The 23,019-nt window shown below is 38.9% G+C and overlaps 1 protein-coding gene and 1 pseudogene across 2 annotated transcripts in view; both read left to right on the forward strand.

The window, feature by feature from the left end:
- Positions 1 to 23,019, forward strand: part of ENTREP2 (endosomal transmembrane epsin interactor 2) — a 492,553-nt gene that overhangs the window by 346,669 nt on the left and 122,865 nt on the right. The gene's annotated exons all lie outside the window — the stretch shown is intronic.
- Positions 15,321 to 17,017, forward strand: LOC100445503 (DDB1- and CUL4-associated factor 6-like; annotated as a pseudogene).

A 23,019-nucleotide genomic window follows, 5' to 3' on the forward strand; every position in this document is an offset into this window, starting at 1 on the left:
GCATGGAAAGTATACGAAAGGGAGATTTGGTCTCCTCTATTTCTTACCGCTTTCTATACCTCCACAGATACATAAAAAGAACATCATATACCACAGATGTGTACTCTCACATACATCTGTTTGGTTGATGGTACCACGGAATCATCAATATTTACCTCACTTTAGAGCTTGATCCTAGGTGTCTCTCTGCCTTGGCTCATACAAGGCCAGAAATCTCAGAGCTACAGACCAGTGTGTTCATTTGCTTGGGGTCAGTGTGTGCAGCACAAACAGTACTGGATTTGGAGTCAGCAATCCAGGATCAAAGCCATGCTTCACCACCTCCTGGTTGTGTGACTTAGGACAAGTCACTCTCTCTCTCTCGGCCTTGCTTCCCTTTCCCGTTGATATGGTTTGGATTTGTGTCCCTGCCCAAATCTCACGTTCAGTTGTAATCCCCAGTGTTGGAGGTGGAGACTGCTGGGAGGTGATTGGATCATGGGGGCAGATTCTCATGAGTGGTTAGCACCATCCCCTCAGTGCTGCCCTCATGATAGTGAGGGAGTGAGTTCTCACGGGAACTGGTTGTTTAAAAGTGTGTGGCACCTCCCTTCCTTGCTTTGTCTCTGGCTCCTGCTCTGGCCACATGACTTTCTGGCTCCCCCTTCACCTTCCACCATGATTGTAAGTTTCCTGAAACCTCCCCAGAAGTCAAGCAGATGCTGGTGTCATGCTTCCTGTACAGCCTGCATGAGCCAGTTAAACCTCTTTATAAATTACCCAGTCTCAGATGTTTCATTCTGGCAATGCAAGAATGGACTAATAACACCTGTTCAGTGTGGACATGACCTACCCTGAGTTCTTCATAGAATATTGCAAAACCTATACAACACATAAAAGGTATGCTCCTTTCATATTATAAAAATTATACATTTACTATAGAAATTCAAAAAACAAAACACTTCACAATCCTACCACCCAGTTGATTATGTCCTTCCAGTCTTTTCTGTGCATAATGTGTGTGTATATGGATGTATGGGTATGCACGTATGTACACATATATATTTAATGTATTTAAATGTGCTATCCACTTCATGCTGCCTTGTGATTTCTTTTTTAACTGATCACGTTGTTCCATGTTTTATTTTTTTTTCTTTTTGAGATGAAGTTTTGCTCAGTCACCCAGGCTGGTGTGCAGTGGCGCAATCTCGGCTCACTGCAACCTCTACCTCCTGGGTTCAAGCAATTCTTCTGCCTCAGCCTCCCAAGTGGCTGGGACTATAGGCATGGGCCATCACGCCCAGCTAACTTTTGTACAGTAGTAGAGACAAGGTTTCACTCTGTTGGCCCGACTGGTCTCGAACTCCTGACCTCAGGTGATCCGCCTGCCTTGGTGGGATTACAGGCATGAGCCACCACGCCCGGCCTGTTCCATGTTTTAAAATATTCTACAACTTTATTGTAGTGACTACTCTATATGTATGAATGTAACATTGTTTATTTAACCATATCTCTGCTTTTTGCAATTAGAGAGATGGCCATTATTCTTATACAAATTAAATCCTTTTTACAGCTCCTAAAATTAGATATACATGATAAAAATGAATGTATCTTTAGAGTATTTGGTGCATATTGACATACTGCCTTTTAGGAAAGTTTACCCATTTATATTCCCAATATATGATAATGCTCTTCTGCTACACCTTTGCCAGCACTGAAAGTTGTTATTCTTTTTAATCCGTGCTAATTTGAAAGATATAAGATGATTTCATTGTTTAATTTGAATTTCTTTGAGTACTAGTAAGATTAAACTTTTTATTCATTTATAATTGCATATACATAAGCTTATATGTATTTATACATATATGTGTAATTATGTCATATATTTATGTTTATGCACCATTTATATTTTATTTTCTTCTCTGTTTTGTCTGTATGTGTTCCGTACTCAGTTGTAGATTTAAATATTTATCTTAATGATTTATAAGAGCTCTTTATATATTATGGTTTTGAATCCTTTGACTTATATTGGGCAAATATATTCCCTGGATTGTTATTTGCCTTTTAATTTTTGTCAGAAAAATAGAAAACTTTTTAATTTTTATGTGTTCAAATTTACCAGTGTTTCTCTTTGTAATCTTACCTTAGAATCATGCTTAAAAAGATTTTCTCCTTTCCAAGATTATGCTACCCCAATAACTTCCTGGTTATGCTGTGCTTTTTTATATATAGTTAACTCTTTAGTATTTTGCAATCTACTTGATGAATTGAACTTTTTCTCTCTAAACAGTTTAGTAGTTTACCTGAAACTATTTTCTGAATACTCTAGTATTTCCCTGCTGATTTGAAATGTCACCCAAATCATTAAGAATCATTTGCAGCAAGTTACAATTACTAAGAAAGCCACAGGCCGTTTATTGTGAGGATAGTGGGGCCTATTGAGTCATCAAGGAGGCTAGAGATCAGGCTTGGAAACTGGCTGGTTCTAAGGAAGCTTATTCTGTTGGCTCAGAAATGTGACTCAGACTGGGGCCTACAGTGGGAACCCTGAACTTACCAGGGTACAGTTCTGCAGGAGTGGACAATTCCTGTGGTTATTTACCTCTGTTTGCTTTAGAGTCAAAGTCCTGGGAGGGAGTGTTTAATTGGACACAGGAGGATGATAATTTGCTCACCCATCCTACCAGAGTGAATTCAGTCACACATGGGCTACTTTTTTTTACAGACATAGGCTACCGACATGGGATTCAAGATGTAATACCTGAAACAAAGTTAGCTGCTATTAAGCAGGGTTGGGGGAGAAGGGAAGCTGGACATGTATGCTGGGTGGTGAAGAAACAACCAATATCAACTCTACCAGTGTTATCATTGCATGCACACATGCGCACACAGATAGTAATGCCCATTTGACTATTTCTGGACTTTTTATTCATATTCATTCAACATTCATATGTCTGTTTATTCATATTCCAGAACAATACCATTTAAATTACCTTGACTTTATAATCTATTTTTATACACGGTAGGACAAGTTCTACCCCTTACCCCATCCTGGACTTTTAATCTATTTCTTTAAAATGTTCTTGACTGGTTTTAAATGTTTAGTCTTCTAGATGCACTTTGATTTTCTTTTGCCAAGACGTGGAAAGAATGGATTTGAGATTTGAATTGGCATCATATTAAATTTGTAGATTACTTTGAGGGGAAATTAAAACATCTTAACAATACCATGTCTTTCCATTCCAGAACATACAGTATATGCTTTGGTTTATCCATTTTCTTTTCAACTTCTTCACTCCAGTTTTTGTTTTTCTTTAGGATACCTACTACATTTCCGTATGTTTGTGTGGTGATTGTGTTTTTTCCTCTGCATAATTTAAGATTAGCTAGTGTTCTCTGCATAAAAAGGATATCTAAACTAAAGTCAATCTTTTATTCTGGGCTCCTAGCACCTCCCCTTCCTGCTACAGGGTTTTTGTGTGTGGGTGTGTATGTGTGCCTTTCCAGTCATCATCTACACATATTTTTGTTTATGGATTTTTTTTTACACACATGGGCTACTCACATGGATTTTGTAGTCTACCATGTAGCCTGGTGACATTTTCACATCAGCACTTGGAGGTCTTCTCTGCTGTTAAACAGGGAGTAGGAGATAATTCCACTGGATGGATGTGTGATAATTCATATACTCACCCCTTAATGAAGGATAAGTTAAAAGATGTTTCTAGTCTTTTGCTAAAACGAACATGGCAAATAATTTTTTTTTTTTTGAGATGGAGTTTCGCTCTTGTTGCCCAGGCTGGAGGAGTGCAATGGCGCAATCTCAGCTCACTGCAACCTCCACCTCCTGGGTTCAAGTGATTCTCTTGCCTCAGCCTCCTGAGTAGCTGGGATTACAGGCACCCACCACCACGCCCAGATAAATTTTTTTGGTATTTTTTGTAGAGATGGAGTTTCACTATGTTGGCCAGGCTGGTCTCAAACTCCTAACCTCAGGCGATCCACCTGCCTCAGCCTCCCAGAGTGCTGGGATTACAGTCATGAGCCACTGTGCCCAGCCTTTTTTTTTTTTTTTTTTTTTTTTGGAAACAGGGTTTCACTCTATTGCTTAGGCTGGAGTGCAGTGGTGCCATCACAGCTCACTGTAGCCTCAACCTCCCTGGGCTCAGGTGATCCTCCCACCACAGCCTCCCAAGTAGCTGGGACTACGGGCATGTGCCACCACACCCAGCTAACTTTTTTTGTATTTTTTGTAGAGAGTTTCACCATGTTGGCCAGGCTGGTCTCAAACTCCTGAACTCAAACTATCTACCTGCCTTGGCCTCCCAGAGTGCTGAGATTACAGGTGTAAGCCACTGTGCCCGATTGAATAGTACTCTTTGTACATACTCATTACTCAACAGATACTGAGTGGCTATTGCTGCTGCTTGGGGAACTGGCCTAGGTGCTGAGGGTGTAGCAGTGAACAAGGAAGGAATGCAAACAGATCTAGAGAAAAATCACTAAGACCGTCCCTGCAGTCAGAGCATGAGTGCACTTTAAATTTAGAATCTTATTCCTAAATTGCTCTCCAAACACGAGGCACCCTTTCACACCCTTGCCAGCAGTCTGAGCCTGTGCCTGGTTACCCAGATCCAAACTTGTGTGTTGTCAGAATTGTTTTTGTCTTCACCAATCTGACAAAATTGTACAATTTTATTATGTGATTTTCATTTCTTTAATTAAACGTGAAGTTGAGCATCTTTATATTTGTTTATAAGTTGCTTATATTTCTCTGTTAACTGCCACTTCACGTTTGTTACCTATTTTACTGTTATATTGTTATTTTTATAATTTACATATTTTATATATATATACTTCCTTATGTTAAGGAAACTGGCTATTGTTATATTGGTTACAAACATATATTTTTAATAGTTTGTTATGCATCTTTTGACTTTTTGAATGGCATTCTTTGTGTGGGTATTTTCTGTACTCACATTGGTTTTATTCATTTACATATTTTAACCCTTTTGGTTGCTGGGTTATGTGTTTTTCCTAGAAAAGCCTTTCGCACTCCAAGATTATAAATAATTTTCTACTATCCCCTCAGTATTTTAGGGTTTTATTTTTTAAATATTTATGTGTTTTATCGATCTAGGATTTATTTTGTTATAAATGTTACTACACTTTTTATAGTTTTCTAAAATATACGTATGAACTTTCCATGTTTCAAATTTAGTCCTAGGTATTGTAAATATTTTCTTGCTCTGGTGGATGCCTGTTTTAATTATTATTTTATACTGAAGAGGCTACTCGCCGCATGTAAGACTTTTTGCAGTTTTTTATTACTTGCATTGAACTGTACAAGCAGTTGAATTTACACCTGAATCTTTGATCCCATAGTTTGTCAGAGGAAATGATTACATTTTCTTCTGCTTTCCAGTATCTGTACATCTTGTTTTGTTGTTCTGTGTAGTTGCTGTGGCTAAAACTGTTAAAATAACATTGGATAATGATGTTTTGTTAAAATAACACTAGATGATGGTATTTCATCATCCACCTCTTGTTCCTGAATTTAATGAGAAGCTCTTAGTGACCCACCACCAAGCATGCTGCTGAGAGACGGTTTCTATTAGCAAATCTCCCCATTTGCTGAGCTTCATAGAAGGACACAGGACAGGAGGCGCAGCAGGGACAGCGTCTTCACATCACTGGGAGGTCCCGCAGCTCTATTTCCCTCTCACCCACACGCGGTGTTCACTGCCTGCATGGGGGAGACTCTCACTGAGAAGCCACGGTTCACTTTTCCATCAGTTGTTTTTATAACACTTTTGTCTTCACGGAGGCCCAAGGCCTGCAGGCCACTACGCTGCTTCCCCGATCCAGGCATCCTTCCCAGCACGTGAGATGGCCACAGCCTTCCATATCCATCTCAACACTGCAGTGTCCGAGAAAAGGAAGCAGTGACCTGAGAGGACAGAACTTTTGGGTCATTTTTCCAGGCGCACATGTGTCAGCCCAGACCCGATGTGACCCTTCACTCACAGTGAGGATTTACAGGGAAAAAGGTTGACTAACACTGGAATTTTTTAACACCCTTGTTTTATTCCTGGCTTTCACAGGATTGCTCCTAATGGGTTACCATTTAGAGTAATGTCTGCCGTCAGCTTCTGAGAGATGCCTTTATTAATGGGAGGTATTCATTTCCATCCTGGCTTTCTAAGATTCTTTTTTAATCAAGATGCATGTAAATTTTATCACCATCCTTTTAACATCGTGAAGATGATCATATGGCTTTCCTTCTTTAGTTTATTAATGTAGTGATTTGCATTAATGGATTTCCTAATGCAGAATCACTTTTGCATTGCAGAAATAGGCAATGGTCCTGGTGCTGAGAAGGTATACATTAGGCTGCATTCACTTTGTTGATATATTATTAAGAGTTTTGCATCAAAATTCAGAAATGAGATAACCTACAGTTTACCTTGAGGTGTCCTCCTTGTCCAATTTCATCTTAGAATTATGCATACTTTAAAATGAAAGTGGAAGAATTTGATTTGACTTATGCTCTGAAATAGTTTATATAACCTGGGAATTATCTAGGTTTATTTTAATTTGGGGGAGGTAGTTTGACTACTTTTAACATACGTATTTTCCCATGTTCATTATGTTATTCGTGTTTTCTTTCTTTTTGGGGATCATTTTTGTTAATGTCTTTCTAACATTGTATATTTCATCTAGTTTTTCCAATTTATTGTTATAAAGCTACAGATAATATTCTTTTACAGTTTAAAAATAAACATTTTAGCAAATCTTTAGAGATTCAAAGTAGATTAATGGTTCCCTAGAGCTGGGGGTCTTGGGAGGAAATGGGGAATTTGAGGAAAGGGTTGACTGTGTATGTTTTTATTTTATTAACCCCTTCTACTTTCTTAATTCACATATTGTTAATTTTCCGCCTTTTATAGTTGAGTAACTGTAATAATACTATATAGATTGGCATTGTTGATACACAGTGCTCTTGTGGACTTAGTTCCACTTGGTTTGTAATTTTCATTTTTGCTTTTCTCTTTAACCTAATCATTGCTCAGATTGATGTCCTTAACTTTTTAGGTAGTTAGACTTTTTGGTTTTTTGCTTTCTTTTTACTGTTAATTGCTAATTTCATTGAATGAGAGCATGTGGCCCCTAATTTCTACTTTTTACAATCCACTAAAATTTTCTGTAACTTTGTATAGGAATAGTTTTTGGATATATTTTGTGGGTTTTTGTTAAATAGAACAAAACATATATTCCCAGCTTGTTATGATCAAAATGTATTCACATATTTGTGTGTCTGTGTGTGTGTGTTCGTGGCGAGAGAGCTTCTTACAACATAAACTCAGCCATGTGCTTCCCACTGGACGCGGAGCGCTGTCCAGCATCCTCGCCGTGGCGTGTGAGTGCCTGCTTTCATCTGGCCCCTCCAGCTTCGCTAGCCTGCAGTGGTACTCCCGGGCACCCCGTCCCAGCCTTGCCAGCTGTGCTAGAATCTCAGGGTCTTTCTACTTCAGGCTGCTCCTGCACACTGCACCACTGTTCTTCCTCCCAGGCTGGTCTCTAGGTGGCTCCTTCTGGACCTCTAGATTCCAGAGTCGGTGGGACATCCCTGCAAGGGCCTCCCCTCAGCCCTCGTCCAAGGGGCTCCCCACCTCTGCGGTTCTCTGTCTGAGCATTCTGTCTCTTTTTCTCCAAGCCCTGACATTTCCCCATCGTTCTCTACGTGGCAAAGCAGCACAAGGGAGAAGGCCATGTCTGTGCTGTACCTTGTCCCACATCCAGGGCCTGGCACCATTCCTGGAGGGGAGCACGTGAGTGAACCATTGACTGCCTCCCAACTGTTCCTGTCTGAAGAGCCCCTTAGGAAATTAAAAAGGCATTTTGGGATTTCAAGCAAACATGCTGTTTCACTTAAATTAATTAGAAAAGAGCATTATTGATTTTCAAATGCCCCTTAAAATGCCTCATTATGTTTTAATTTGAGGCTCCATGCACATTAAAATATGACAGCTACAAAACTTTATTAAAAAATGGATTTTTAAAAAATATACATGTTTTTTAATTTAAAAAATTCTTTTGGCCAGATATAGTGGCTCACGCCTGTAATCCCAGCACTTTGGGAGGCCAAGGCAGGCAGATCACTTGAGGTCAAGAGTTCGAGACCAGCCTGGCCAACCTGGTGAAATCCTATCTCTACCAAAAAATACAAAAATTAAGTGTGAGTGGTGGCATGCACCTGTAATCCCAGCTACTTGAACCGGGGGCAGGGGGACGCAGGGGGTGCAGTGGAGGTTGCAGTGAGCCAAGATCGTGCCACTACACTCCAGCCTGGGTGACAAAGTGAGAACATGTCTTCAAATAAATAAATCATAAAAATACAAATAAAACAATTTTTTAGAGACAGCGTCCAGGGTCTCACCTATTGCCCAGGCTGGAGTGCAGTGGTACAATCATAGCTCACTGTAGCTTCATACTCCTGGGCTCAAGTGATCCTCCCACCTCACTCTTTGAAGCAGCTGGGACTACAGGTATGCACCACCACACCCAGCTAATTTTTTAATTTTTTTGTAAGGGTGGTGGTGTGGGGGAGTTCTTGCTGTATTGCACAGGCTAGTCTTGAACTCCTGGCCTCAACTGATCCTCCTGCCTTAGCCTCCCAAAGCACTGGGAAATAAACTGATTTTTAATGACCCAGTTAGTTCAATTCATTCTGCAGAAGTTTGAGATTTCCCATCATACTTTTCTTACTGTGTTTTTAAATGAAAGCATAACAGGATACTTTTAAATTGCAATTTAATGTAATATAATGCATTATATGGCTTGATGAATATTTGGTTTTAAATGAATAGAACTATTTTCCCTTTCTTTTTAAATATGAAATGAAACAGTGATAGATTCTTATTGTAAAAGATGTGAGAATTACACGAACTGGAGCAAAACAAAGTCTCCCTCCTCTCTCTGCCTCCTACTCCCTACCACACAGGCAATTGCTTTATGATGTATCCATTTTTTGTGTATGCACATATATATTTATGTACATGTATGTGTACACAGTCATCCAACTGTATAGTTTTATTTTTAAGCAAATATGCTTATACTGTATGCATTTGTCTGCAATGTTTTCCATACTCAAAATTCCATTTTATACATTGCTGTATATCTAGGGGGCTGCTTCATCTTTGAAAGGCAGCAGAGAGTACTTTACCCCTGCTGAGAAGCAGCCCATCCCCTCTGTTTTGCTATCGAGGCCTGACCTCAGTGAATATATATTCTTTTTCTTCTGGTAAATTTAGATATAGTCAGGCACTAATTTCATTATAAAGAAAACAAACAAAATCTTCATTATGATAGTATTGAATGAATTAAAATATTTTTCCTACTTAGTATTGTCACAGAAACTAGAAATTTAGGTGGAAAATTACATAAAAGGTACGTATTTAACACATTTTAGTATATGTTTGGACATAAGCTTGAAATGTGCTCTTCGATATTTTTATACAAACCTAATACTGACTGCATGATGATGATGATGATGATGATGATGATGATATGATGGTCGCTAACTTTCCTGAGCCCTTGCTGTGTGTGCAGGGCACTGCTTGAGCACATTCCGTACGTTCATTCATTTACTTCTGACAACTATGAATGGGAGACAGGTAGGGAATCTGAGACCTTGGGAGTTAGGTAGCTCTTCCAAAGTCATGCAGCTAGCAGGTGCTGGCATCAGATTCCAACCTGTGCTGTTAGCTGCTCACAAGTCATTATATTTCAGCTTGACAGTGCATCTTAGTCTGTTGTGTGCTGCTATAGCAGAATACCACAGACTGGGTAATTTATTTCTCACATTTTGGGAGCCCGGGAAGTCCAAGATTGAGGGGCCAGCATCTAGCCCAGGCCTTTTTGCTGCATTATCCCATGGTAGAAGGTGAAAAGGCAAGAGAGGGCCAAAGAAAGAGCAAGATATTGAACTCACAGCCTCAAGCCCTTTTATAATCAGCATTAATCCATTCCTGATGGTGGAGCCCTCCTGACCAAAGCACCTCCCATAGGCACCGCCTCCCAACGCTGTTGCATTGAGGATTAAGTTTTCCTTTTCTTTCTTTCTTTCTTTCTTTTTTTTCTGAGACGGAGTCTCGCTCTGTTGCTCAGGCTGGAGTGAATGGCATGATCTCAGCTCACCACAACCTCCGCCTCCCGAGTTCAAGCGATTCTCCTGCCTCAGCCTCCTGAGTAGCTGGGATTACAGGCATGTGCCACCACGCCCAGCTAATTTTTTGTATTTTTAGTAGAGACGGGGTTTCTCCGTGTTGGTCAGGCTGGTCTTGAACTCCCGACCTCAGGTGATCCGCCCGCCTCGGCCTCCCAAAGTGCTGGGATTACAGGCGTGAGCCACCGTGCCCGGCCAAAGATTAAGTTTTCAACACATGCTTTCTGGGGAGCTCATTCAAACCATAGCACATAGGACTTTAACTCTAGAATTATACTGACAATTAAAAGAGAAGGAGAGCATGAGAAACACCCGACGGTGGAGGGAAGGAATATATCTTATTTATTTTTGGGAAAAGTCATTCTTTGAATAATGAGAGAAACTGTCCCATACAGGTAATTTTAAAGAATCTAAACCAGAGGTTGTTTGTCACAACAAAGAGATGCGAAACTAGTATGTAGTTTTGTACGAGGTGTGAGCTCTTCCTTGCTGGCCACGTCAAGCATGTAAATGGGAAAAGTATTGTTTCCTGTAAGTAAACAATAAAATGATTTCTGTTGTGCTTACCTATTATTACACCAGTGTTTTTCTGACCCTAAGTCCTTTTTAATTAGATTCGACACACTGCAGGGACAACATGACATATCCTTGTCAGCTGTTTATCCTTGAAAGTCTGGTTAGCCCTGATCCCAGCTGTGCCTGTGATCTGCATTCTAATCAAATGTCTCTCTCGACTTGCTGCAGGCTTTCTGGATACACATATTTACCTATATTCCCCCCCAAATTAAAGAGGGGTGTCCCTGGGAGATCTGACACCTGGCTGAGGGTTTTGATGGAAACTGATTGCTGCCTTCTTTTTCCTTGTCTGTTTGTGTTTCTGATTGGTGAACTTGACCTCAGCCTCTTCCCTGATGTGTGCCTCAAGTATGATGCATGGTTTCTGGGAGGTGAAGGCCAGAATGTAGCCCTTTTCCTAAAAGTAATTAGCAAAGGACTTTTTATACAACCCAGGGGAACAGGTGTTAAAAAGAAATAGAAGCATTTGGTGGCAAGGGAAGGAGGCATGATGAGCTTGGTTTTTGTAATTTTCACCTTATCCTTATTTCCACGTCTACCTGAGGGATGTGAAAGGGATTATGGTTCCCTCCCTTCACGTGGCATAAACATCTCCTCAAGCAGGGGTGTGCTGGAGCTGCCTTGTGTTGGCTTGAGAGAGTGGCTTATTAAAATTATTAGATTTTTTTCAAAAAACCAATTTTATATCTCTTTATTGACGTGTAAGTCATTGCTGTGGTTTGGATATATATCCCCACCTGAATCTCATACTCAATTGTAATCCCCAGTGTTGGAGGTGGGGCCTGGTGGGAGGTGATTGGATCATGGGGTGGTTTCTCATGGTTTAACACCATCCTTCTTGGAGCTGTCGTCATGATAGTGAATTCTCATGAGATCTAGTTGTTTAAAACTGTGTAGCACCTCCCTCCTCTCTGTCTGGCTCCTGCTCTGGCCATGTAAGATGTGCCTGCTTCCCTTCACCTTCTGCCAGGATTGGAAGCTCCCTGAGGCCTCCCCGGAAGCAGATGCTGCCATGCTTCCTGTATAGCCTGTGGAACCATGAGCCAATTGAACCGCTTTCTTTTTTTTTTTTCTGAGACAGAGTCTCACTCTGTCACCCAGGCTGGACTGCAGTGGCATGATCTCGGCTCACTGCAACCTCCGCCTCCCAGGTTCAAGTGATTCTCCTGCCTCAGCCTCCTGAGTAGCTGGGACTACAGGCACGTCCCACCAAGCCTGAATAATTTTTTGTATTTTTTTTTTAGTAGAGATGGGGTTTCACCATGTTAGCCAGGATGGTCTCGATCTTCTGACCTTGTGATCTGCCCACCTCAGCCGCCCAAAGTGCTGGGATTACAGGCGTGAGCCACCGCGCCTAGCTCCAGACTAATACAGTCATGTATCACATAATTCACCCATTTAAGGTATACTATTCAGTGGTTTCTAATGTATTCACAGATGTATGTAGATATCATTGAAGTCAATTTCACCTTAAAAAGCAACCCTGTACCTTTAGCTCTCACTCTCCTTCCTTGCCCCCATCCCTGGGCTACCACTAGTCTACTTTCTGTCTTTATAAATTTCCCTGTTCTGGACTTTCATATGAATGGAATCATATAATATGTAGTCTTTTATGACTGGCTTCTTTCTTAGCATAATGTTTTTAAGGTTCATACATATTGCAGCATGTATCAGTACTTCATTCTTTTTTATATCTGTATAATATTCCATGGTATGGATTAACCACATTTTGTTCATCCACTCATCCATCAGAGGATATTTGGGTTGTTTCCACCTTTTGGCTATTATGAACAGTGCTGCTATAAACATTTATATACAAGTTTTTATGTGCATATATTTTCATTTCTCTTGGGTATATCACTTTTAATGGCAAAAATCACAATTGCTTTTGCGTCAACCTAATACCTCGGAATAGAATTGCCAGGTTACTTGGTAACTCTAGTTGAATCATTTAAGAAAGTGCCAGACCATTTTCTGGAGCAGCTGTACCATTGTACATTTCCACCAGCAATGCATGAGGGTTCCAATTTCTCTACATCCTTGCCAACGTTTCTTTTCTGACTTTGTTTTAGGCCATCCTAGTGGGTACAAAGTAGTATCTCATGATGGTTTTGAATTGCATTTCCCTGATTACTAATGATTCCAAGCATCTTTTCATGTGCTCATCAATCATAGGCAAAACAGTGAACCTCAACCTAAACCTCATCCCTTTTATAAAAACCAACCTAATGGGATTAAATATAAAATGCAAAACTACAAAACTTTTAGAAAAAACATAGGAGAAAAAATGTTAGAATCTAGTGCTAGGCAAAGAATTCTGAGACTTGACTCCAAAATCATCATCTATAAAAGGAAAAAGTTAAGAAAAATTAAAAACCAGTTGTCTGAAAATCCACCTGAAGAGGTTGAAAAGACAAGCTACAGACAGGGAGAAAATATTAGTGAGCCACACATATGCCAAAGGACTGGTATCTAAAATATATGAAGAACTCTCAAAATTCAACAGTGAAAAACAAGCCAATTAGAAAATGGGCAAAACACATTTCATTTTGTCGAAAGCTTCTTCCTTGTCAATTGATATGATCATGTAATTTTTCTTCTTTGGCTTGTTGATCTAGTGGATTTTATTGATTTTCAAATGTTAATCAGTTTTATATACCTAAAACAAATATCACTTGGCCATGGCATGTAGTAATTTTTACACATTGTTGGATTTGGTTTATAGATATTTTATTGTGGATTTTTTGCTCAAAGTTCACGAGAGGTATTGGTTTATTGTTGTTTTTCTTTTCTTTCTTCCTCCCTTCTTTCCTTCCTTCCTTCTTTTTTTTTTTTTTCTTTCAACTATCTTTGTCTGGTTTCAGTATCAGAGTAATATTAGCTTCAGAAAATGTGTTGAGAAGTCTTCGCTTCTAGTTTCTGGAAGAGATTATGTAGAATTGATGTTAATTATTCTTTAGGCATTTGGTAGAATTTTCCAGTGAAACTATCCAGGCCTGAAGGTTTTATTTTGGGGAATTTTAGTGTTATGAATTCAATTTCTCTTTTTTTATTTTAAATTTTTGAGACAGGATCTTGCTCTGTCACCTAGGGTAGAGTGCAGTGGCACAATCATAGCTCAATGCAACCTTGAACTCCTGAGCTCAAGCAATCCTCCTGCCTCAGCCTCCTGAGTAGGCAGGATAACAGATGCATGCCACAATGCCTGGCTATTTTTTTTTTTTTTTTTTATGTTTTGTGGAGAGAAGTCTCGCTATGTTGCCCAGGCTGTTCTTGAACTCCTGGGATCCAGTGATTATCCCATCTCAGCCCCCAAAAGTGCTAGGATTACAGGAACAAGCCATTGTGCCTGGCTCCCTAATTTCCTTAATGGTTACAGGGCCATTCAAATTATCTGTTTCATATTATGTGAATTATGGTAGTTTGTGTTTTTCAAGGAATTGATGCATTTTATCTAAGTTGTGAAATTTACTTGTGAAGAGTCGTTCATATTACTCACTTATTATCCTTTGGATGTCTGCACGGTCTGTAGTTGTATTTTTGTTTCATTCCAGATATTGATAATTTTTGTTTTCTAGCATTTTTCTTGCTAAAGTTCTGTCAGTGTTGTTGATCTTATTAAAGTACCAACTCCTTTTAAAAGTTTTCATATCAATTGTTTTTCTGTTTTTTATTTCATTGATTTGTACTTTTATGATTTCCTTTCTTCTGTTTGCTTTGGGTTGATTTTTTTTTTTTTTTTTTGAGATGGAGTTTCACTCTGTCGCCCAGGCTAGAGTGCAGTGGCACAATCTCGGCTCACTGCAACCTCCGCCTCCCAGGTTCAAGCAATTCTCTGCCTCAGCCTCCCGAGTAGCTGGTATTACAGGCACCCACCACCATGCCCAGCTAATGTTTGTATTTTTGGTAGAGACAGGGTTTCACCATCTTGGCCAGGCTCATCTTGAATTCCTGACCTCGTGATCCACCTGCCTCTGCCTCCCAAAGTGCTGGGATTACAGGCATGAGCTAACACGCCCAGCCGCTCTTCTTTATCTAGTTTCCTGAGGTAGGAATTAGCTTACTGTTTTCAGAGCTTTCCTTGTTTCTTACGTAAGCTTCTAGTGCTATAAATTTCCCTCTCAGTATTGCTTTAGCTGCACTCCACATATTTTGATATGTTATGTTTTGTGTCCATTCAGTTCTCTTGATTTTTTCTTTGAGGCTTTCTCTTTGATCCATGAATTATTTAGAACTATGGTGTTTAATTTTCACATGTTTAGAGACTCTCTTTAAGGTAGCAAAGAAAAGCTAAGGTGTGGCCAGGACTTTCATGTTAAGGACAAGCAAGATGAAAAGACAATAGATGCAACCACACAGATGTCTTACAGTAAAAAAAGGTAAAAGAAGGAGTATACAAAATATCACAACTTGTAAACAGGATCAATCATTATTATAGTGCTTTTGGAAAACAGAAGGTTTCCTTATTTTTTAAAATGTTCTATAATGATATCAAGACTATAGAACTGTTGTATGACACTTTGAAAAGATTCACCAGTTAGGGTTTCCCCTCCCACCTCGCTCAGGCAGAGCCATGTCTCGGGGTGGCTCCTGCTCACATCTGTTGTGGGACATGAGGAAAAGGTCCCTTGGGCTGGAGGACCCGTCCTGGCTGTGGGGCCACTACCTGGGAAGAAGAGAATTTATCCAAAGATTGAAACTTGAAGCAACCCTAAATGTGCATGATGGCTGTGTTAATACAATCTGTTGGAATGACACTGGAGAATATATTTTATCTGGCTCAGATGACACCAAATTAGTAATTAGTAATCCCTACAGCAGAAGGGTTTTGACAACAATTCGTTCAGGGCACCAGGCAAACATATTTAGTACAAAGTTCTTACCTTGCACAAATGATAAACAGATTGTATCCTGCTCTGGAGATGGAGTAATATTTTATACCAATGTTGAGCAAGATGCAGAAACCAACAGACAATGCCAATTTACTTGCCACTATGGAACTACTTATGAGATTATGACTGTACCCAATGACCCTTACACTTTTCTCTCTTGTGGTGAAGACGGAACTGGTAGATGGTTTGATACAGGCATCAAAACTAGCTGCACAAAAGAAGATTGTAAAGATGATATTTTAACTGTCAACGTGCTGCCACATCTGTTTCTATTTGCCCACCAATACCATATTACCTTGCTGTTGGTTGTTCTTATAGCTCAGTACAAATATATGATTGGTGAATGCTGGGCACAAGAGCTACAGGGAATTATGCAGGTCGAGGGGCTACTGGAATGGTTGCCCATTTTATTGCTTCCCATCTTAATAAGTCCTGCAGAGTGACATTTCTGTGTTACAGTGAAGATGGTCAATAGATTCTCTTTAGTTACTCTGCAGATTACATATATCTTTTTGACCCGAAAGATGATACAGCACGAGAACTTAAAGCTCCTTCTGCAGAAGAGAGAAGAGTTACGACAACCACCAGTTAAGCGTTTGAGACTTCGTGGTGATTGGTCAGATACTGGACCCAGAGCAAGGCCTGAGAGTGAACGAGAACGACATGGAGAGCAGAGTCCCAATGTGTCATTGATGCAGAGAATGTCTGATATGTTATCAAGACGGTTCGAAGAAGCAAGTGAGGTTGCACAAAGCAATAGAGGATGAGGAAGATCTTGACCCAGAGATGGAACAAGTCAATCAGATATTTCAACTCTTCCTATGGTCCCATCAAGTCCTGATTTGGAAGTGAGTAAAACTGCAATGGAAGTAGATACTTCAGCTGAACAATTTCTTCAGCCATCTACATCCTCTACAATGTCAGCTCAGGCTCATTCGACATCATCTCCCACAGAAAGCCCTCATTCTACTCCTTTTTTATCTTCACCAGACAGTGAACAAAGGCAGTCTGTTGAGGCATCTGGACACCACACACATCATCAGACTGATTCACCTTCTTTTGTGGTTAACAAACAGCTCAGATCCATGTAACTTGACAAGCAACAGGGTGTGTGCAACAGGAGATGTGCTATGCCCGTCCATCCATAGCTTTATTTCAGTGCATAAACTAAGCTCTCTCACACCTTTCATAGCATTTCATTTTGATTATGGTCTTATAGTCAGTATTTTGTGGACTAAATTACAGTAGGTGGTATTGTACACAAAAGGTCTATTTGGCCTATACAAATTATTTTCTATGTAAGCTAATTTCTACTTTTGACCCTTGATGCCAACTTTGAACTCTGTCCGTATAACAAAATTATAATGGATATAAGCTATATCAATTTTTTAAATCCTAGATATCTGTCATAAAATTGTGTAGAATTGTGAGTGTGAGGTTAACACTACCTCGTTGTTTATGTAGGATAAGTTATTTAAACACAGTAATATTCTGTATTACTAGATTGCTTTAGTAATGATACTTGGTTTTATGTCTCACTTATCTGGTAGCCAAATTCCTGATAGCTTTAACTAAAGAATACAGTTACAAACCCAGAGGTAAGCTCAAAAGCTATCAATCAGAAGCTCCCACTTCCACTTGTACTTTTCAATGTGGGAAAGTTATAGAGTCAATCTCCAAGCATTGAATAGAGCCTGATGAAATAAACAGGTTACTTGTTTATCAAGCTTTATTACTAGCAGATCAAATACAGCACAGAGGATTAGTAGAGGAAGACATTCCGACATGGAGGGACATCTGAAAAGGTTAGAGATAGGAAGACCATTCAAAAACTAAAAAGGCTATTTAGGGTTAGCACAAATGGTTTACTATCTCACCTCAGAATTTAATGAAGTATTTTAAATATATTGTGACAAAGTATGATAAGTAATCTTAGTTAAGTCTTTAAGAATAACTTAACATGATATTCACTTCCTCTATTTAAAAAGGCAGATAGCTGGAGGTGGTGGCACACCGCCTGTAATCCCAGTTACTTGGGAAGCTGGGGCAGGAGGATCACTTGAGCCCAGAAGTTTGAGACCAGCCTGGTCAATATAGCAAGACCCCGTCTCTTAAAAAAACAAACAAACAAACAATTTAATTAGCTGGGTATGGTGGTGCGTGCATGTAGTCCCAGCTACTAAGAAGGCTGAGGCAGGAGGATTGCTTGAGCCCAGGAGTTCAAGGCTCCAGTGAGCTATGATTGTACCACTGCACTCCAGTGTGGGTGACAGAGTGAGACCCCCCCATCTCTTTAAAAAAAAAAAAAAGGCAGATGAATGCCTTTATATATTTTACAAATGTTCCTTTCGAAAACATTTTTTTAAAATTAGCACTAAAGCCATAACATTTGGTTGGCTGAACGTTTACATGTTAGATGACTCATATGTCAATAGTAATGCAGAAATTAAATATTGCTGTAGTACTTATTTGGTGTGAAATAGATTGAATTTAAACTATAGTCTTAGAGAAATATTCAGAAACTAATTTTAAAATCGATTAGAAAACTTCCTTTGTACTTCTGATCTTAAATTATTCCTTATGGGGCCAGGCGCAGTGGCTCACACCTGTAATCCGAGCACTTTTGGAGGCTGAGGCAGGCAGATCACCTGAGGTCAGGAGTTCGAGACCAGCCTGGCCAACATGGCAAAACCCCGTCTCTACTAAACACAAAAATTAGCCAGACGTGGTGGCCCATGCCTGTAATCCCAGCTACTCAGGAGGTTGAAGCAGGAGAATCACTTGAACGTGGGAGGCGGAGGTTACTGTGAGCCAAGATTGTGCCACTCACTCCAGCCTGGGCAGCAGAGTGAGACTCTGTCTCAAAAAAAAAAAAAAAAAGAAAAAGAAAACGTATTCCTCATGGACCTGAGATGAATTTCTGATCTTAAATTACTCTTTATGGACCTGAGATGACCTGTATTGCTATAAGGTTTTCTGTTCTTGACAAAGAAAGAATGAATGAATTGGTAAATTAATTTGCAAACTAAGAAATTAAGCATGTTTTATTTTATATGTTTATTATAGAGGTATTAACAATGAAGAATAATTAAGGCAAAACACAACTATAGCATACTACATTAGACTACTGTTTATAACTACTCTATAATTAAAGGGAATTTTTTTCCTAAGGATATATGGATATAAATAATATATCACTATCAGAGATTTTATTGCCAGATTTATATTATCATTAATCACATACAATAATTTTCATAGCATTACATTGAATGTTATATTCAATTTAAGTTGATACTTAATTTACATATGATATGGGATATGAGAGGAAGAGAAAAATTATGATTAACTCCCAGATTTTTTACATCAGTGCCTGGGTAGGGTAAATGGTAAGGCCATTTACTAGGGAGTTGAGTAGCTTGGAAGTAGAAATCAAGTGGCTCTTTATCTTTTGACTATATGAAGTATGATATGCATTTTAGTCATGTAAGTAGAGATGCTATGTAAGAGGTTAGTACTGAGTGGCTTTGGCAGAAGCTGCATCGTAGTAGACTATCAGAAATGTAGCTTTGTAATAAGACCTCTGAGCAGAAATGTTCTAATGGTGGAAAACGTATCTAATTAATTAAATCCTGAGTTTTTACATACCTTTTTGTTCATCAGCATTATAACTTTTAAAGTACTAGGAACTTCACATTGCAGGCTCACATTACCTAAAGATAACTTCTAAAAGTTAATAGAGACTGCCCACCACCATTTTTCTCTCCTAGGCTAATGGAATAATCCCTTTACTAGTCTTCTCACATCCACTCAGGCTATAATCTCTTCTCTACCAGCAGCCAGAGTGAAACTTTAAGATGTAAATATAACCATGTGATTCATCTGCCTAAAACTTTTTAATTGCTTCCCATAGCCTTTCAAAAGAACCCAAACCCATACTTTGGCTTACAAACCCTACATGACTTGGTTTCTATGTCAATAATCTTGTCTCTGGCCACTATCCCATCCTTCACTAAGCTCTTGCCAAATAGACTTACTTTCATTTCTTTTAACACTCTAACCTCCTTTCCCTTTCAGATCCCTTGTACATGCTTTTCCCTCTACCAAAACTACTTTTTTGTTGAGCAACTTCTACTCATTTTTTAAACTCACCGAGATATTATTCTCTCAAAAATAATGTAACTTCACAATCTCTAGTAGGTCTCCTCTTTTTCTTCCTTTGTGACTTGTTATTTTTCTTCATTGCATTAGTCAAATTTGTAATCATACATTTATTTAGGGGATTGTTTAATATCTACCTTTCTGCATATTCTCTAAATATTTTCATGTACTATAATTTCCTCTCTGCCTAAAATCATACATTATGTGGTAAATAATATTTGTTAAATGAGTGAGTAAATGAATTAATTCTTTAAGCAACTAATTATTTAAGAGCTGTAGGGATTACTTCAGCTTGGGAGAAATGTGATCAGATTTACGTATTGGAAAGATCATTTTGGCAACATTATAAATGATTGATTGGAAGGAGTAAGATTGAAAATGCCAAGAACCTGTAAGAGGCCATTGCTATAGTCCACCTAAGAGATTATGAGGGATCCAACCTAAGGCAATAGTGGTGAGAAGTGGGAATGGACAGATTTTAAAAACAGTTGAAAGGTTGAATTCATGGGACTTTGAGACTAAGTTAGAAATGAATGAGAGTATGATATCCAGGTGTCTTGAGAGGGCGATAATGAACCATCAGCCAAGGTAGAGATTTTAGGAGGAACAGCTGATTTGAGGGGAGAAGAAGGTATGTGAGATTTTTTTTTTAATGTTAAGTTTGAAGTGTCTTTGGATATCCACATGGAGAAATCTCATAGATGGTTGGATGGCTGTATGATGCTGGAAGTCACCAAAGTGGTCTGAGATAGAGATAAAGATAGTTTATAGATAGCAATTGAAACCATGGGAGTGGATGAGATTGTCTAGAAAAAGAGAATAGAATGAGAAAAGCAGAGTCTGCACTACAGGAGCAAGTAGAGAAAAGGATCTAGCTAATGAGACCAAACAGGAATGATAGAGAAGTATGCAGGGCAGAAAGAATGCCATATCCAAAGCCAGGAGAAAACAAGTACAAGGAGGGACAGGTTAGTAATGCCATGTGAAGCAATGATACCAACTCCCAAAAGGTCTGGGAAATCCTTTTTTAAATTTGGCAACGTGGTTGCTTTGACATTTTAGTTTCAGATATGATGTAGTGGAAGCAGAAGCCAGATAGTAGTGGTTTGAGGAGAAAGGTTTGGAGAAAAAAAGGTAGAGACATTGGTATGTCTCTTTCCATAAGCTCAATTAAGAATTGAAAGATAGAGCAAAGATAATATCAGGTATAGGGGGTGGTAGGTTCAAAACTGAGCATGTTTACAGAGTAAATAGAAAGATTGTATGTTCAAGATGTAAGGAATAGTTGATGTCCCCAGATACGCTATTATTTCAAAATTTTAACCTTTACCAAGATTCTCATTCTCAGTTTTACCATGGAGAATGAAAAAAGTAGTACATTTATTAAGTTTCCTTTTTGAATATATCTCTGACTAATGATTATTTAAGCATATTTTAAATTGTTTTCATACTTTTAATGAAACACTAAAGCTTTTTAAAAATTGATAGTTCCGTTTTATATTTATGTCACAAAATATTTCTTCACCATCTTCCAGGTGCCCAAGTGATTTTATATGTTGTTTAATTTAATTTTCCATAGCATTTTCATAGATTTCTTTATTTGGAAGGATTACCAAGGACAAAAATGTGACTAATAAAAATTTTTTAATTTAAAAAAAAGAAAAGAAAAGATTCACCAACTGTCAGACTGATGATAGCTAAGGATATAGTTATTTGGCATTTGGCAATTTTTGCATTTTTTTACATTTGTGATCTATTTGGGCTTTGAATCATTGTTTAAGTCATGAGCATAAAATAGTTCATTGTATTATTTAGTAAGTATTTTACAATTTTTTTAAAAATTTCATTATTATTATACTTTAAGTTTTAGGGTACATGTGCACAATGTTCAGGTTTGTTACATATGTATACATGTGCCATTAACTCATCATTTAGCATTAGGTATATCTCCTAATGCTATCCCTGTATTTTACAATATTTTTATACATTTCTAATATTTTAAGTTCCTCTGTATGCAAGGTCTGTTATCTCACTGATAATTTGTACCTTTTGACTTTTTTCCTTTTTTGATTGGGCTTCTAAATTAATAATTAAACAGTATATTATTCTACTTATGAAAGTGAGAGTCCTTTTTCTTTTTGGTTATGGTAAAATATACACAGTATAAAGTTTACTAAATTAACCATTTTAAGTGTGCAATTCAGTGGCATTAAGTACATTCAAATTGTGTGAAACCATGACCAACATCCATTTCCAGAACTTTTTCATCATCCCTAATAGAAACTTTATACCCATCAAACAATAACTTTTCATTTCTTTGCTTCCCCAGCCCCTGATAACCAATATTCTACTTTCTGTCTCTATGAATTTATCCCATTCTAGGTCACTCATGTAAGTGGAAGCATACAGTATTTGTGTTTTTTTTGAGACAGAGTCTTGCTGTGTTGCCCAGGCTGGAGTGCAGTGGTGTGATATTGGCTCACTGCAACCTCCACCTCTCTGGTTCAAGCGATTCCCCTGCCTCAGCCTCCTGAGTAGCTGGGATTACAGGTGCCCGCCACCACGCCCAGCTAATTTTTGTATTTTTAGTAGAGACAGCGTTTCACAATGTTGGCCAGGCTGGTCTCGAACTGATCCACCCGCCTCAGCCTCCCAAGGTGTTGGGATTACAGGTGTGAGCCACCGCACCCGGCACAGTGTTTGTCTTTTTGTGTCTGGCATCTTTCACTTAGCATCACGTTTTCAAGTTTCTTTTTTTTTCTCATCGGTAAGTTTTGTCTACTTATGTTTATGAGAGATGCTTGGTCTCAATCCTGTTGACTTCTGTTATATGTGGTGTGATTAAAGTTCTCATATCTTGGCTCAGAACTGCAGAAATGTGTGCTTCATTTTCTGTAACTGATTTCTACTTGGCATGTAGAAGTGAGTTACTTCTGTGGCCACTGATTTAGAAAAATTGAATTCGACTCTTACCACTGCAGAGTGGTTCCCCCTTTACCAGTTTCAAACAGTCTCCCCAGGATTAACTTTGTCTCTTTCCAGAAGATATTCAGCCCCTCCACTCCTCTTTTCCTTCCGTCTTTTCTTTCTCTCCCTGGTGGCGGCTGGGTGTGGGGGAAGCGGATTTAGCCTTACAACAGCGGGAGGGGTGGGGGTCCCTGTTCTGTGCTCTGTCCTCCCAGCCCT

Source organism: Pongo abelii, chromosome 16 (genome assembly GCF_028885655.2).
Source record: "Pongo abelii isolate AG06213 chromosome 16, NHGRI_mPonAbe1-v2.0_pri, whole genome shotgun sequence".
Taxonomy (NCBI): Eukaryota; Metazoa; Chordata; class Mammalia; order Primates; family Hominidae; genus Pongo; species Pongo abelii.